Source organism: Passer domesticus, chromosome 13 (genome assembly GCF_036417665.1).
Source record: "Passer domesticus isolate bPasDom1 chromosome 13, bPasDom1.hap1, whole genome shotgun sequence".
NCBI classification, from domain to species: domain Eukaryota; kingdom Metazoa; phylum Chordata; class Aves; order Passeriformes; family Passeridae; genus Passer; species Passer domesticus.
The window spans coordinates 2,824,857-2,839,230 of record NC_087486.1 but is presented as its reverse complement, the minus strand read 5'-3'; the positions used below and the strand labels follow the sequence as shown (position 1 = coordinate 2,839,230).

The following is a 14,374-nucleotide window of genomic DNA, read 5'->3' as shown; positions in this document are numbered from 1 at the left end:
AAACACCCCCATGGTTGTTTTTATATGAACGTGTCCAACGTTGTGGGGTGCAACCACCAGCTCTGCTGCCTCTGCACTGAGCTCTTCCCCCTCCGACCTCAGAGTTTGTACAATATTACTACTACCTTACTACTACCTTGACATTCGAGTAGGAACACGAGATTTTGGGCAGATATTTTTATTTTTGATTTTTCTGTAGCTGTTTTAGGAGAGAATGGCTGCAAAGCATTGAGCAAAGCATCAGATGGATAAACTGAGTGTGAAACCAGGATGCTGCTGTAATTCTTACTGATGAATTATTTGATATTTTTTCCCCTTCTCCTTTTGTTTTCCTTCTTTTTTTCTTCTTTTCCCCCCAAACTTCTTTTTATTTCCTGCCACGTGGGCACAAAGCCCTCAGGGCTGATGTTTCCACCCTGTGCTCCCGTGTGTTGAGTCTGGTGATAATTCACAGTAGATTTTCAGTTTGAACTGTTGCCCATCCAGTGTTCTGAGCATGCAGCTCCACAAGGAATTCCAGGAATAAAGGTTTTCTCTCCTGGCTGCAGGGATTCCCTCTTTCCCTGCAGGAATTTCAGGTGGCACAGGCCAGGGGCTGCTGAACACCTGAGACTCAAAGCAGCAGGTGAGTGATGGAAAAACAATTTGCAAAGAGACATTGGATATGTGACTATGATGGATTTAAAAGAAATTTTATTGGCCCAGGTTTGAGATATTGGCATTCCTGAAAGCTCTGCTATGTCTCGAGCTGCTGCTGCCTGTAAGGAATCATGAAATCATGGAATCATGGCATGGTTTGGGTTGGTGGGGATTTTAAAGCTCATCCAGTTCCACCCCTGCCATGGAACCATGAACCCTCCACTATCCCAGACTGCTCCAAGCCCTGTCCCACCTGGCCTGGAAGAATTTTAGGGAGGTCTCTGCTTTGGTAACACAGGAAGCAGCAATTCAAACAGGCAGAGGATTGGGTAATGCTGGGGGAGGCCAGCTCTGGGAATTTTGAGGGAGAAACTGCTTCATTCTCCAGTGATATGTCTTGTCTAAAGACAAGAGGTTGCTTCAGCAAACCACACCAGTAAAAAATAAATTGCATAGAGATGAGTGAAGCCTTTGGCTTACCCCTGATCTGAAGTTCACACAGAAAATCCATGAGTATCCTCGCATACTGGGGCTGGGAGAATATGGACACACAGCTCAGGTGCTCTGCATTATTAGTAAAAAGCAGTAATATGAGAATAGAGATGAAAAGGAAGCAATGGGGACTTTTTTGTCTCTGGCAAAGGCAAATTGTGTGGAGGCAGCACAAGTCTGGTTGCAGCCTATAGGCAAATCCTGGTAGGGCTTCTCTGTCTTCCTCTGAGTTCTTTTTTTCATTTTTGCATTTTTTTTCCCCAGACAAGGGAAATCTTGCATTTTATTTTCTTTTTTAACCAATCCTGATTAATGCCCTTCTCAATCCACTCCCACCCTCTTTGAATTTTTCATCTTAATGACACACAGCTCAAATGTTCCTTTTCCTGGGGGAAATAAGCCTGTTCTGGGAAGGCACCTCCACACCATTCGTGCAGAGCATTTCCTAGGGTGAGCTAAGGGCAAAATCCCCACAACATTATTGCATCAGGTTTGTCATCTCACATTTCATAAATCCTTGAAAATAAGCTCCTGAAAAGCAGGGATAAAGTGACATTTGGGAATGGAGTGAAATCCCAACCTGAACGTGAACCCCAGCCATGGAGGGGAGTTGGGTTTCCAGCTCCTCCGTGTGTTTGGAATGGCTTAGGCTGGGCTGGAGCTGTTTGCTTAGCCCTGTTATGAACACAAGGCTTGAACTCCTGCCCCACTCCCTCATAAATAAACTGATGTCCAGGCTAAAGTCAGATGCCCATCTTTCCTTGAAGTGACATCCACGGCTCACATCCCAAAAAATCTCTGGGGTGATGAGGGTTATGAAACATAAATCTCAGAAAATAGTTTATTAATTCTGTGCTAGGAGCTCATGCCTAGGAAAGTCAGCAGGATGGATTAGGCTGCCTGTGTGTACAGTAAGGAGGGTTTTTTTCCCTTCCTCCCCTCCCACCCCTTTTTAATTAGAAGCAGATTTAGAAAGTGGGACTTTCCTGAATAATCATCCCCAGTAAACCTTTAATCTCGGTCACCTCCGTGAGAAAAGAAGAGGAAATGGGTGTGCAGAAAGCAGGGAGACACAAAGGAAGGGACTGGCAGGGCAAGGACACTGAATTCACCTTTTTAAAACTGCCATCATTTTGCACATGTGGATGTTCTGTTACCTTGTACAGTTTTAAAAGCTTTTCTCTAAAATAATTTCCACTGTAAGGTCCCAGGAACCAGAGCACGGAGACAGAGCAGCAGACGCGGAGGTGGCTGAAACCCTTTTCTGTAAAAATCATCCATGTATGGTTTGTTTTTATTTGTTTCCCAGGATATGAGCACTTTTCGAGGCACACAATTGGTGCTATCTCTCAACCTTTGTACTCAATATAAGGATATTTTTAGAAAAAAGGGTTTTATAGGAAAAAGAAGAACAAGCAGCTCAGTGCTGGTCTGGGCCCAGAGCAGCAGTTCTGGATCCTGCTGCTGTTGTGGGGGAAATCCAGGCTGGGAAACATCCCTACATGGGAGAAAATTCTCTGCAGAGCACTTGGAGATCGAACAGCAAAAAAAACATTACAGAAAAGCTTGGTAGGAACATCCCTGAATGTGTCTGGTGTGTGCAAAGGGACGCCTGGACGGCCTTGTTTGTTTTTCCCACCCTCAGCAGAGCTCCAGCGAGAGATCCGTGCCCTTAACTCTCCTCTGAATTGCACCTCCAGTGCTTCCCTCTGATTAAAGCTGTGCTTGCTGCAAGTCCTGACTTGCATCCCTGAGCCCAGGGGTTTTTAGGAGTTTTGCTCCATCCCAAAGCAGGGCCTGGGTAAGCCCGGCCTGCTGGGCCCTGCTGCTCCAGAAACAAACCTGGGAAAGCTCAGAAGAGTCCAAATGTGGCTTTTCAAATGGCTGGAAAGGGCTGGAGCAGCAGAATAAAATATGTATTTCTCACAGTAACTTCTGCTTTTTTTTCTTTTGCATGCCCTCTGTCCATTTAGCTTTAGCACTTGGGCAGGGCTGGAGTTCAGCCCTTGAAGGGGCAGCATTTCCCTTTGCAGATGTTGATGAAGCTGATGTTTGTAGGATGGACTCCTTCAGCCTCTCATGCCATCTCTTCTTCCCCTGGGATTGATTAAATTTGCTGCTTCACTGCACAGCATTTGTATTTCCTATATATTTCCTGTATATTTCCAATACATTTCAATTTCCTATATATTTCCTGTATATTTCCTATATGTTTCCTATACATTTCCTATAAATTTCCCTATAAATTTCATGTTTATTTCCTATATATTTTCTGTTTATTTCCTATCTATTTCTGTGTATAACTTGCTTTTCATCCTGCATGGATCCCCCAAATTCCCCTGATTGATGAACACCACTTTTTTTCAGACTCAAGGCCACATTTTGCTTTCCTTTCACATTTCAATAATTGAATTATTAAGCATAACATTTTTCAGAAATAAATGGATGATGAGCTGCCACTTAAAGCTCCTGATGTGGAAGTTCAGGCCCATTGACAGGGACAGGAGAAGCCCAGTGGGACCCACATTAGCACCAGAACTGGCACTGAAACAAAGCTGGTTTTGGACCCCACTTCAATCACTTCCACTTGGAACCCCCCCAAAACCAATAAAGCAAATACATTAATATGATTAACGTGAACCAATCCAAGCAGATGGTTTGTGTATCCACCTTGGAACAGCTTTTGACAAGTGTAGGAGGTAAATCAGAATAAATTTACTTTAGTGAACCAATGTGAAGTGTGCAATTTTCTTAGTGCTGGGTTTGCATCTGACTAAAGTGGGGAAAATGTACAAAATAATTGTAAACTGGGAGAAGGTCATGGCGGTAAGGAGGGGAAAAGGTAATTTTTGCTCACTTTATCTACAAGAAATACTCTCCATTTATTCACTTAGCACCGTTTGACCTTATAAGTGCCTCGTAAAACAAATCCATAAAGAGACAAAAATTGCTCGCATGAAATTAAATTACTTATCATTAGTAGCCACTGATTCTTCCAGATTAGGACTAAACTGTGATTTCTTACCTCAAAACTGCTTTTCATCTCCAGACATCAAAGTCTGCAGTACTTTTGAATAAGTGCTGGTGGGGCTTTTGAAAAGAGGAGGCAGACACAGCGCAGGAAAGAGGAGCTGCTCCTTTCTCTCAGGGTTATCTCCTAAGATACACAAAGAGCCACCACTTGAACTCATCTGACTCGACTCCAGCCCTGCACTTCATTCCTTACAACTGTTTTCCTCCTTTCCATGTAGAGGGGAGACTGAGAAGAGGAAAAATTAAGTTATTTCCTACTCACCCCCCTTATTTTTCCTCATGTCTCCCTCCCTCCCCACTTTTATGGGGCAAACCTCCCAATATGTTGCGTGACTCTGGCTGCTCAATTTGCTCCTTTTCTCATTTCTTTCAGTTTTCACCTGAAAACCCAACACGATTTGCCATCTGAGAAGTCCCAGAAATTTTCTAGACAAAACTGTTTGTCTGAGATTTCACAGTTAACTTTGGAAGGTCTGAAGTGGATAAGCTTCTCAACTCGCAGAAATTTGACTCCACTATTTGTAATACCAAATTTTTTGAAGTCTCTCAGCCTGTAAGTAGCTTTGAAATGGATAAGGGCTTGCACTGCAGCTCTGTAAGGTGTCTTTTATTCAATTAGAGTAGATACCATGTTAACATTCTTCAGTGTTGTCATAATTCCTCTTTTTTTTTCTTTTTTTTTTTTTTTTTTCCCAGTGAGAATTAACTTGTCAACTGTGAAGAAGCTCCAAATTTGTCCATAAATCATTTTGCTGCAGGCTAAAATTTGACAGGCTCTAGGTAAACACTTTTTCTCTGGTAAAAAAAAAAAAAAAAAAAAAGAGTAAGACCAATATATTACTATTATTTTTTCCCTTTAGAACAGAGTCTCTGATGTCTCCAGTTTATGACTACAGCCAATTTTCTCCAAATTACACTGTACTGTGTTGTTACATTGTCAAGGTAAGTGATCACCACGAGGCTGAGAACTGCAGCCAGACCTGTGGTGGGACCATCTGAAATTTAGCAAGGGAATTATTTTCAGCCCAGATCTCTGCTTGTGTTGAGCTGTGTCTCCTTCTCACCTCGGTGTGGGTGAGCCTTTCAGGATTCTGAGCAGATCCTGAAACCCCTCCCCACATGGGTGAGCTCTGTCCTTGCTGGATCCTCCCTGGAGAAGCTGCCTGACAATTCCAGGCTGGATTTCGAGGAGCCTCGCTGTGCCAGCGCTGCTGATTTGCTGTTGAGGCTGGAAATTTTTGACAAGTGACTCATCCCTGTTCCAGCAACGTGTCCCATTTGATCCTGCAGTCCTAGAGGGTTTTTAGCAAGCAATTAGGAGGTGGATGTGAAAATAATTTGTACGTTTGTCTGTTTGTTGTTTGTCTCCAGCTCTTCTGTAATCAGCTGCCTTCCTCCCTTCTGCTGGAGCAGTGGGGCTGGGACCCCTCTGGGCTGGAGCTGGGGATCTCTGAGCTGGGATCTCTGTTCTGGTGTACAAAATGTGCCCTGGGAAGATGGGAGAGGGTTTGTTCTGAGCTGTCGTGCTGCTACTTGTCCTCTCCCCCAACGAGAAGGCTTCTCCAGCAGCAATTACAGCATGGCTGCAAACAGGCTGGAAAGAGACATGATGTAAAAATTCAATTACTTCAAGCATTTCTGGGCTAACACTTGGCTTTATATAAACTCAGAGACAATCCTATAAGGCACTCAGGGCAGATTATAGGTTTGGGCAAAGCTAGAAAATTGCTGCCATTATATTGTTATTATTAACACCTTGTAATTAGCCCTAAGGAATCCTGAAGTTCTCTCTCCTGATTTGCCTTTAATGAAGGAAAATTGCTACCTTTGCAAGTTGGATGGCGCCCGCTCTGATTAGCCTTAAGTATATAGGACTATTATTTTGAAAATGTTTGTTGTCATGTGAATATTAGTGTTGCGTGGAAAGGGGGGAGGACAGGGGAGACCTTTTGTTTTTTTTGGCTCTGGGGACTCCCATGGTCACTTTAGGGACGGTTGTCCCCTCCAAAATGAAGGCTGGGAGCCTTGTCAGGGTGTCAGGAGCACAAGGAATGAATTCAGGAGGCTCCTGTGGCAAGGGCTGCCAGCTGCCCTACCTGCTGATTGCATGGGCTGATGGAGTAATTGTTGCATGGAGATAGTTTTATGATTGCTTTGAGAGGCTGAATGAGATCATGCATGAGTTAGCACACTAAGTGCAATAAAAATGATTTTATTTGCATGTCCCAGAGCCTTTCCTGATTCCTTTACTGCTTTCACAGGCAACGTCTTCCCAGTGAAATCAAGCCAACATTAATAAAACATCCCTTCCATGCATCTCCACTCCTCTCCTCCCACGTACTCTATGCTTTCATTACCATCTCTGGGAAAAAACTAACATTAAAGAAAATTCATCTGATCTTATCTGTAATTAATTTGTATTTTGATAATATAGAAGAAGAATTTTTGCATGTAATGACTTACCTGTTCATTATTTCTCTCCTTTGAACTCCTGTGACCGCTTAATAACTCATGCCAAAGCAGAACTGATTATGACATTTTCCCCACCCACCATCCAGGAAGGTTGAAGGTGTTGCCTCTCATACTTAGACAAATTGCTCCAAATAATGACTTTGTGCAAAATTAGTTATACATAATTGAGAAATTCTATAGATGAATAGGAAAGTAACTCGAGATGAAGTTATCATTTTAATGTTTTTTAAGTTAACGTGGGATTCGCCGCGCTGTTCAGGCCAGCAGTCCACCCAGAAGATCCTTTTGTGGGAATGGGATCACAGCCCCCTGCTGCTGGGAGCAAGGCCGGCTCCTTGTGGCACCAGGGAGGGTGCAGGAAGGCCTGGGGGATCCCCTGGGTGGCACCAAGGACCTTGGTGCAACAGCAGGAGCATCCAAGCGGTTCTCCCCTGGCTGCTCTTGGCTCTCAGGTGCTGTCCCTGCTCTGCCTGTGACAGTCTGGCTGTCCCAGCCTGGTGGCACTGGGGGACCCCACAGCCTGTGGTCATTTCTAACATAATTTGTGTTCATGCAAAATGGCACAAAATGTCCACCCAACACATTGAGACACTCTGAGCACCAATCAAAATTCATTACTTGGCTTAAAAACAATCCCTGAGCTCCCTGGATACATAGAAATTATGGTTTCAAACTGCCTTTTGCCTTTTTTTTTTTTAATTTCAGAAATTCCTGTCCTTCTTTCTCATACCGGGGACAAATTCAGCCTCCTTTGTGCAACTGTCAGATCCAATCAGCAGGTCTGTTATGAAAGATAGATCCCATTTCCTGATAAAAGTATCATGGGCAGCACCAGAGAAATCAAATCTAAGAGAAATAAGAATCAGCTCCCAATCCTCCCATAAGAAGTGCAAACAAAACCTACAATATTCCATCAAAGGGGAGACACAGCTTCCTCTTTCCCCAGGGAAATCCCACATTACACCATGAAAGTTCTGCCTTTCCAACTGCCCAGGCCTGAACAGCAAGACAAGTGCTCAGTGATCATCAAATTATCCAGTGCCTCTCTTGAAGAGCTGCAGGAGAAAGGAGGAAAATGAAATCAAAGTCCCGGCAATGTAAATGGGATTATTTATAGCTGTTCTCTGCTAAAGGAGGAGAACTATAAAGTCTGGGAGGAGGTTTGGGTTCCTCACACAGGGGTGAAGCTCAGGGTCTTGGAAAGCTGTGGGTCAGTGGAACAGGTCAACATCTGGAGGTGTTCAGGTTTCAGGAGTCTGGTTCTGGCTCTCCCCTTCACCTTCCACTGCTGGATTATCAGAATGTGGCCTGGAGTTTGCCACACTTCAAACCCAAACACGCTCGCTCCTTTTTCATTACATTTATGACTCACTCCGTGCCTCGGCTTCATTCATCAAAGGCCAATATATTAAACAAAGCAGTTCTTTTAGCCTAATTTACATCTATTTTGTGTGATCAGGGTTGCTGCCTCTCTGCTCTCTCTTGCTCAGGTTATTGAACATCGCCTGTCCCACAGCATGACCCATCTTTGGTGCATTGAGGCAGGAAAACTGGGAAAGGGCAACACATTCAAGAAAAATCACGTTTAAAACTGAAAAAGTTGTGTGCTCAACGTGCCTCAAAGCTGCCAAGAGTGGTTTGTGGGATATTAGCCCAAGCCCTACTGCGAATGGAAAGCATCAGAGAGATTTTATTGAACTATCTGTGTTTATCGCAGTGTAACATTTAAAAGGTGCCTGCTTGCTGCCCGCACTGCCTTTGGTTTTATTTAATTAGAAGGAGATAACGAAGATCAAACTATCATCTCCCCACCTGCCAATCTCTAATCCCAGCAGGGCTGCCCTCAGCAGTTTTTTAAACAAATGCCTCACCATCAGGTATTATCCTTACACCTCCTTAGGGTGATTTAACAGGTTGCACACAGAGAGTGGAACCAAAGTGCACCATAAATCAAACCAGGACAAAACACAGGACATACGAGCTTTTAATTCTTTGCCTCCATAGGATACTTTTTAACATGGGATGAGGGAAGCCATGAGCAAGGCCAAGTCTGTGGTTAAAACCTTTAATAAACAACCCAGGCCTACTAATGATATTCAGATTTCTGGTTGGCCTTTATCAGTAATGGCCTGCACTGCCCATATGCAGGTGGAGGGAAGAGAAGGGAATGGTGCAGGGCATTTGAGGAGAAAATCCCTCAAATCTTCTTCACTGAAGTACCCTCTCACCATATTTCCCACTTTATTCCCTCTGTGGCTGCCATCAGGGAATGGATTCATCCTGCTGAGGGGGTGGGTGGCCAGGCCTGGAGAGGAATCAGAGATTCATTGCTCTGCTGTTCAATCAGGAATGTTCTCTGAGAAAACCAGTGTCTCTCATGCAATTTGTTGTACAAGTTCTGCTTCCCCGAGCAGAAATTCTCCTTTTCCCCAGTTTGAGCTGACTGAGGGAGAGGTGATGCTGTGGTGAAGCAACACTTCCAGGGGTGTCAGTGCTGGTGCTCCAGTGGGAATCCAGAGCTCTTTAAAACCTCTTGGAACTCATTCTGGGGAGCTTGGAATCATCCCTGGGATTTGTAAAAAGCTCCTTCTTCTCCACAGCTCACCGATGTGCAGCAATTTGGGTGCCTGGAATTAACAGAGTCCAGTCATGAATGCTTGTCCCACCTGCCTACAAAGCCACAGAGGATTTTAGGCCTCAGTTTTCACCATCAGCATGGGGAAAAATGAGATTAAATATTCTGTTAGAAGGGCAGAAAAGTCCTGTCCTGCTGCACAGCAGCACTGAATCACCTGCTAAAATAAATTCCATGACATCAATGGCATCAGTGACACATCTCTCTCCCCACAAAAGCAAAGGATCACCTGCAAATCTGTCACAATGAGACTTCTGCAGCCTGAAATCCTCTCAGTGCACAGGCAGCCAGGACATCTCAGGTGATTTTTCTGCCATTTAGGCACCAACTCCATCTGCAAGAGCCACATCAGCTCTTGCTGAAGGAGTAAAATCTGTGTGCTGCTGTTCTGTGGGGTGGGACAGGGAGAAGGGAGCAGAGAAGGCCACACAATTATGTAAATTCTGCTTTCTCTGTGGCTGGGGAAAGTACATGAGGTCCAAATTGATGCAATTGTGTTAATATTTGGCCCCTTGTCTTCTCTGAAGACGCAGCCCTGCAGTGAATTATTTCTTTGGGATCATTTCTGGGACTTGAAAGAAGCATGGCATGGATGGCAACTGTTCTTCAGTGTTGGCAGCTATAAAATTTGATTGAAATGATCAAAGCCAAGCCAATAAAAGGCCAGCAACGACTAACTGGCTGCTTTTAGAGAAAGCTCTAAGACATTTTGTAAATTTAAAAAGGCCGCCTGTAGAACAAAAAGGGCCTCTGTGTTGGTTTTCTCTCCCACTTGCTGCTGCAATTTGCTCGTTTCCAGTCCCAGGGACAGCCATGCAGCCCCAGTGACAGAACAGTGGTTTCTGTGTGGTGGTTTCAGTGACACAAAAGCAGCTCTGGGTGCTCAGTGTGAGCCCTCAGTGACAGAGCTCCCTCAGCCCCTTCCAGCTCTGTGTGTGACTCAGCTGCACAGATCAAGGAGGAGTGGAAAAAAAAACCCGATCCAAAAAAAAAATCCCACAAAAGGCTTCTGTAAAAATTTACAACAATTATTTTGCAATGATTAGAAGTTCCTGGAGGGGCTCTAATTGTCACCCCCTGGTGCAGGGTGTGGAGGGGGGTGAACTTTATTCGAGGTGCTGTGATCTCTGCAAGCACAGGGGGGAAACTTTGAACAAAGGAACTGCTCAGGCTTCTGAGGCTTCTTCCTTTCTAACTGACAATGACCTCATCTATTTACACGAGGTGAGGAGACACTTTGTGTGCTCTAAGTACAGGTGCTGCTCAGTTCTTTGGCATCACCTTTTTAGCTTCTGAGTCCTTTAATCCTGGCTGAGCTCAGTCCCTGCCTCTCCTGCTGCAGGGCACTGCTTCCCTCCATCCATCCTGCACGGAAAATATCTCTTTGGAGGGACTCCCTTCATTTCCATCGGCAGCTGGAGGATGACCACGGTGTCCTGATGAGTATCTGTGCTCCAAGGTTCCTCCCAATGACAGCTATTAAGGACTGAGCTTTGTACTTCCTCAGAGCACAGCAGTCATTAAAAGCACTCCTAATGAGCTGCATCCCAAATTAGACCATGCTCCTAATTGGAGATTTGGAGAAATATGGCCAAAGTACCTTGTAAAATAATTAGCTTTGAATGCTGTATTCTCTAGAGTGGAAGTTCTTCCAGCCATCCCCATCACCATCACTCCAGACTCCAAGGCATCCATGATGTTTTTGATGCCATCTGAAAAAACCCAAGCTAAGCAGAAAGAGAGAAAGGGCCAAGTTTTTTCTTTATGCAGACAGGAAGGCAATGCAGAGCATCAGAACTAAGGAAGGGAATCCTGCTGGGCAAATTATTTGTGGCTATTTATTGGGAAAAGTTTTCTTTTCTTATTTGCTTGTTGTCTTTTTTCCTCCCTAAATTATCCAGGACCTTTTTTTTCACTATGCTTTAAAACAAATTTGTGCATTGTTTGATGATTAGAAACACATGCTCCCAGCAAATGTCATCCTGGATCAATCAGAAGCCCAGCAGACCCAGGGGGTGGGATTTCAGAAGTGCCTATGTGAGCTAAAACACAAATCCCAGAGAATTTCCACTGTACGAAACTCACTCCAACCCCTTATTAGTCACAAGTTCACATAAACCCTGAAGAATGTTAGGTTTATAGCTCTCTAAAAAGTTTTATTTATTTTTTTTAACCTTGATTATTATACCTGGCTATTCTTGTTCCTGATACAAATATCTGATACATTTTGGAATCCTCCAAAGGTTCTGGCCTCAGGAAGACCTTGAGGCAATGAGTTCCCTTGGGCTAAAGGTGCATTTACTTTATGGATCCTGGTGGGATTTCACTTCTGGGGCCAGATGAATGTGATGGACAAGAAGATGTCAAGGGAATGGGTGCAGCTGGGCAGTGTGGGCTAGCCAGGGACAGAAAAAGAGGATTAAAGAGATGAATAGCACAATGTCAATGTTTAAATTCCCTCTGGAGGCATCTTTGTCTCCCTCTTGGCTATAAAGGGAAGCCAGGAGCAGCTGGGCTCCTAATTTAAGAGTCTAAATTTAGGTAAGAGAATTCCAGTCAAGAATTCTCTTCTACCTTCAGAGCCCCTGAAGTGTCAGGACAGCGTTCTCCGCCTTCAGGTAGAGGAATTAATAAATAAGAGAGGAATGAATAAATAAGAAGCAGCTCTACAAAGCTTTGCAAGCCTGATGGGATTCCTCAAAAAACAAACCAAGGTTCCCTCCCTGGCTCCTGCTGTCCCTTCAGAGGTTCTCCAGGAAAAACCTCTTCCCCTCATCTTTTGCCACCATTCTGCCATAGCCCATTGTTCACCTTTGGAGATTTTATACCTCTTAAAATAACCCCAAACTGCAACTTTCCCTTGCTGAGCTTAAAGCTGAACCTGACTGGCACGAGGATTAGGAGCAGAGGTTAAACTCATGTCAGACTGAAGATAAAGATGCAAAAGGAACAAATGACTTGACCAAACTTCCTTCTTTCAAGTGTTCCTCAGCAGCAGCAATTAAACTGAACTGTTCATTTAGCATGAGCTGAGGAGCTCCTGCAGTTCAAATGAGATGTAAAGAAGAGGTTTTCCCCTGCTGGCAACTAAAAACCAGGAAAATGATTATTCTTTTTCTGACCATTTAACTGTGCTTTGCCTTGCACCAGGCTCTTTTTTTGTTTTGTTTTGGCACTGGGAGTCCTTGTGATTTAAGCAACTGGCCTCAAGGTAAAAAAACTAATTTATAAGAGAGAGAAAGAAAACTTTTGAATACACAAACCCTCTTTCATTCCTCGTTTTCTCTAATGTTCCTCAACCAAATAATTATACATTTTATATTTGAAGTTCCCCTTTAACCCAATGGCCAAAAAGGAAAAACAAAACCAAAATACTTGACTAAGAAAATAAGATATGTAAAACAATTTAGGCTGAAAACAGAAAGAAATAGAATGTCTGACTTGGGAACAATGGATCAAAGATAAGTAAATAACAGAACTCCCCTAAGCTCCAGCAGCAGTGAAAATAACCTTGAAAACAAATGAAACTGGAATCTGCAAGGTGAAAGTTTCCTCTAGGGTTGGGGAGGGTTGAGTTTTGACTCCAGTTGGCAGGAGAAGAACCTTGCCTGGTGAGGTGTTTTTTGAGGTCAGGGCTCTCAGATTTGGTGTTTGGAGAAAGAAGATCCAGTAAAGGGAAGGATGGGAGACCTCAAGGAATATGGCAATTTTTCCTATGTTTGAAGTCTCTGACTGCTGGCAGGATGCTTTTAAGCCGAGCTGACACTGAAAACATGTTGAGATTTGACCATCATTAGTCCTAAAAAAGGATCCCTTTGGCTGTGTGTTAAAGCTTTGATACGGTATCTGATTGGAAAAGAGAGGGGATTTCTCCTGAACTGCCCTTCCTTGCCCTGCACCCCAGAAAGCTCAGGGCAAGGATGAAATTGTGCCCCTGGATTCATCCCTGCCTCATCCCAGCTCAGTCTGGAGGCTCCCATTCCTCTTCCCGGGCAGAGAGGGGCAGCTGCTCCAGGTTGTTGTGTTTGGCTTCATGTGAGTCAGAGCCACAGCCAAGGGCTAATTTTCTTCACAAGAAAGAACCTTTTGCTTTGAGGAGCCACCCCCGGCCCTGCTGTCCTGACCAAACAAAATCTCAGCTCTGCAAACAACTTAATGAAGCCTGAAAGCATCCCTGCCCTCTACTGATGTGAATTCCCCTCTTCTTTTTCATCTCTCTCCTCTTTTTGCATGCTGTAAAATCCACATTTTCCAAAAAACGGAGAATTCTGCTCCCGCACCTCCCTTCCCACTCGTTCTGTGCAGTGATTCTGTCTTCATCCATGAGTTCATCCATCCATCCATCCATCCATCCATCCATCCATCCATCCATCCATCATCCATCCATCCATCCATCCATCCATCCATCCATCATCCATCCATCCATCCATCCATCCATCCATCCATCCATCCATCATCCATCCATCCATCCATCCATCCATCCATCCATCCATCCATCCATCATCCATCCATCCATCCATCCATCCATCCATCCATCCATCCATCCATCATCCATCCATCCATCCATCCATCCATCCATCCATCCATCCATCCATCATCCATCCCTTCAGAGTGCTGAAATGATGCCTCATTCTGCTTTAGAAGATTCCTCTGTTTTGCCACAAATATCTGAGCGTTTTACACCCTTTCCTTGATACTCTGCAGATCAAGGATTATTTTCTGCTTCTGCTGAATCTCCCTTTGATTTGAAATAGTTGTAGACAGAGTTCATTTATGTGTGCAGGAAGTACAGAGGGATCACTTCACTTTTTTTCTGGAATTACATCACTTTTGGGGTGCAACCTTGGAGGACCTTTCAGCAATGGAAGTGAATCACACCCAGGGGAACGAGGACAGGCAGAATGCAATTTAATTCTGATGAAAATGTCAAACTCTCCTCCTCTTCCTCCTCCAGGACTCCTATTATTAATCCTGAGGAAAATGTCATGGAACTTTTAAGAACTTTAATGGACCAAAGCTTTGGTTTTCATCCCATTCAGATAAAAATGCCTTCAACTCTGCCATGCTTTTAAAACACAAACACAGCTGATCAGACCTGAATTG

General features: G+C 44.1%; 1 long non-coding RNA gene across 2 annotated transcripts; it reads left to right on the top strand.

The window, feature by feature from the left end:
* The first annotated feature begins 2,142 nt into the window (after window positions 1-2,142).
* Window positions 2,143-6,278, top strand: LOC135280125 (uncharacterized). 2 transcript variants are annotated; one of them, XR_010347181.1, is made up of 5 exons: window positions 2,143-2,700; window positions 4,538-4,717; window positions 4,861-4,944; window positions 5,025-5,106; window positions 5,536-6,278. It is a non-coding gene; the product is annotated as an uncharacterized LOC135280125 (long non-coding RNA). The 2 variants fall into 2 exon arrangements; XR_010347182.1 differs by having other exon boundaries at window positions 2,353-2,378.
* The last annotated feature ends 8,096 nt before the right edge of the window (window positions 6,279-14,374 follow it).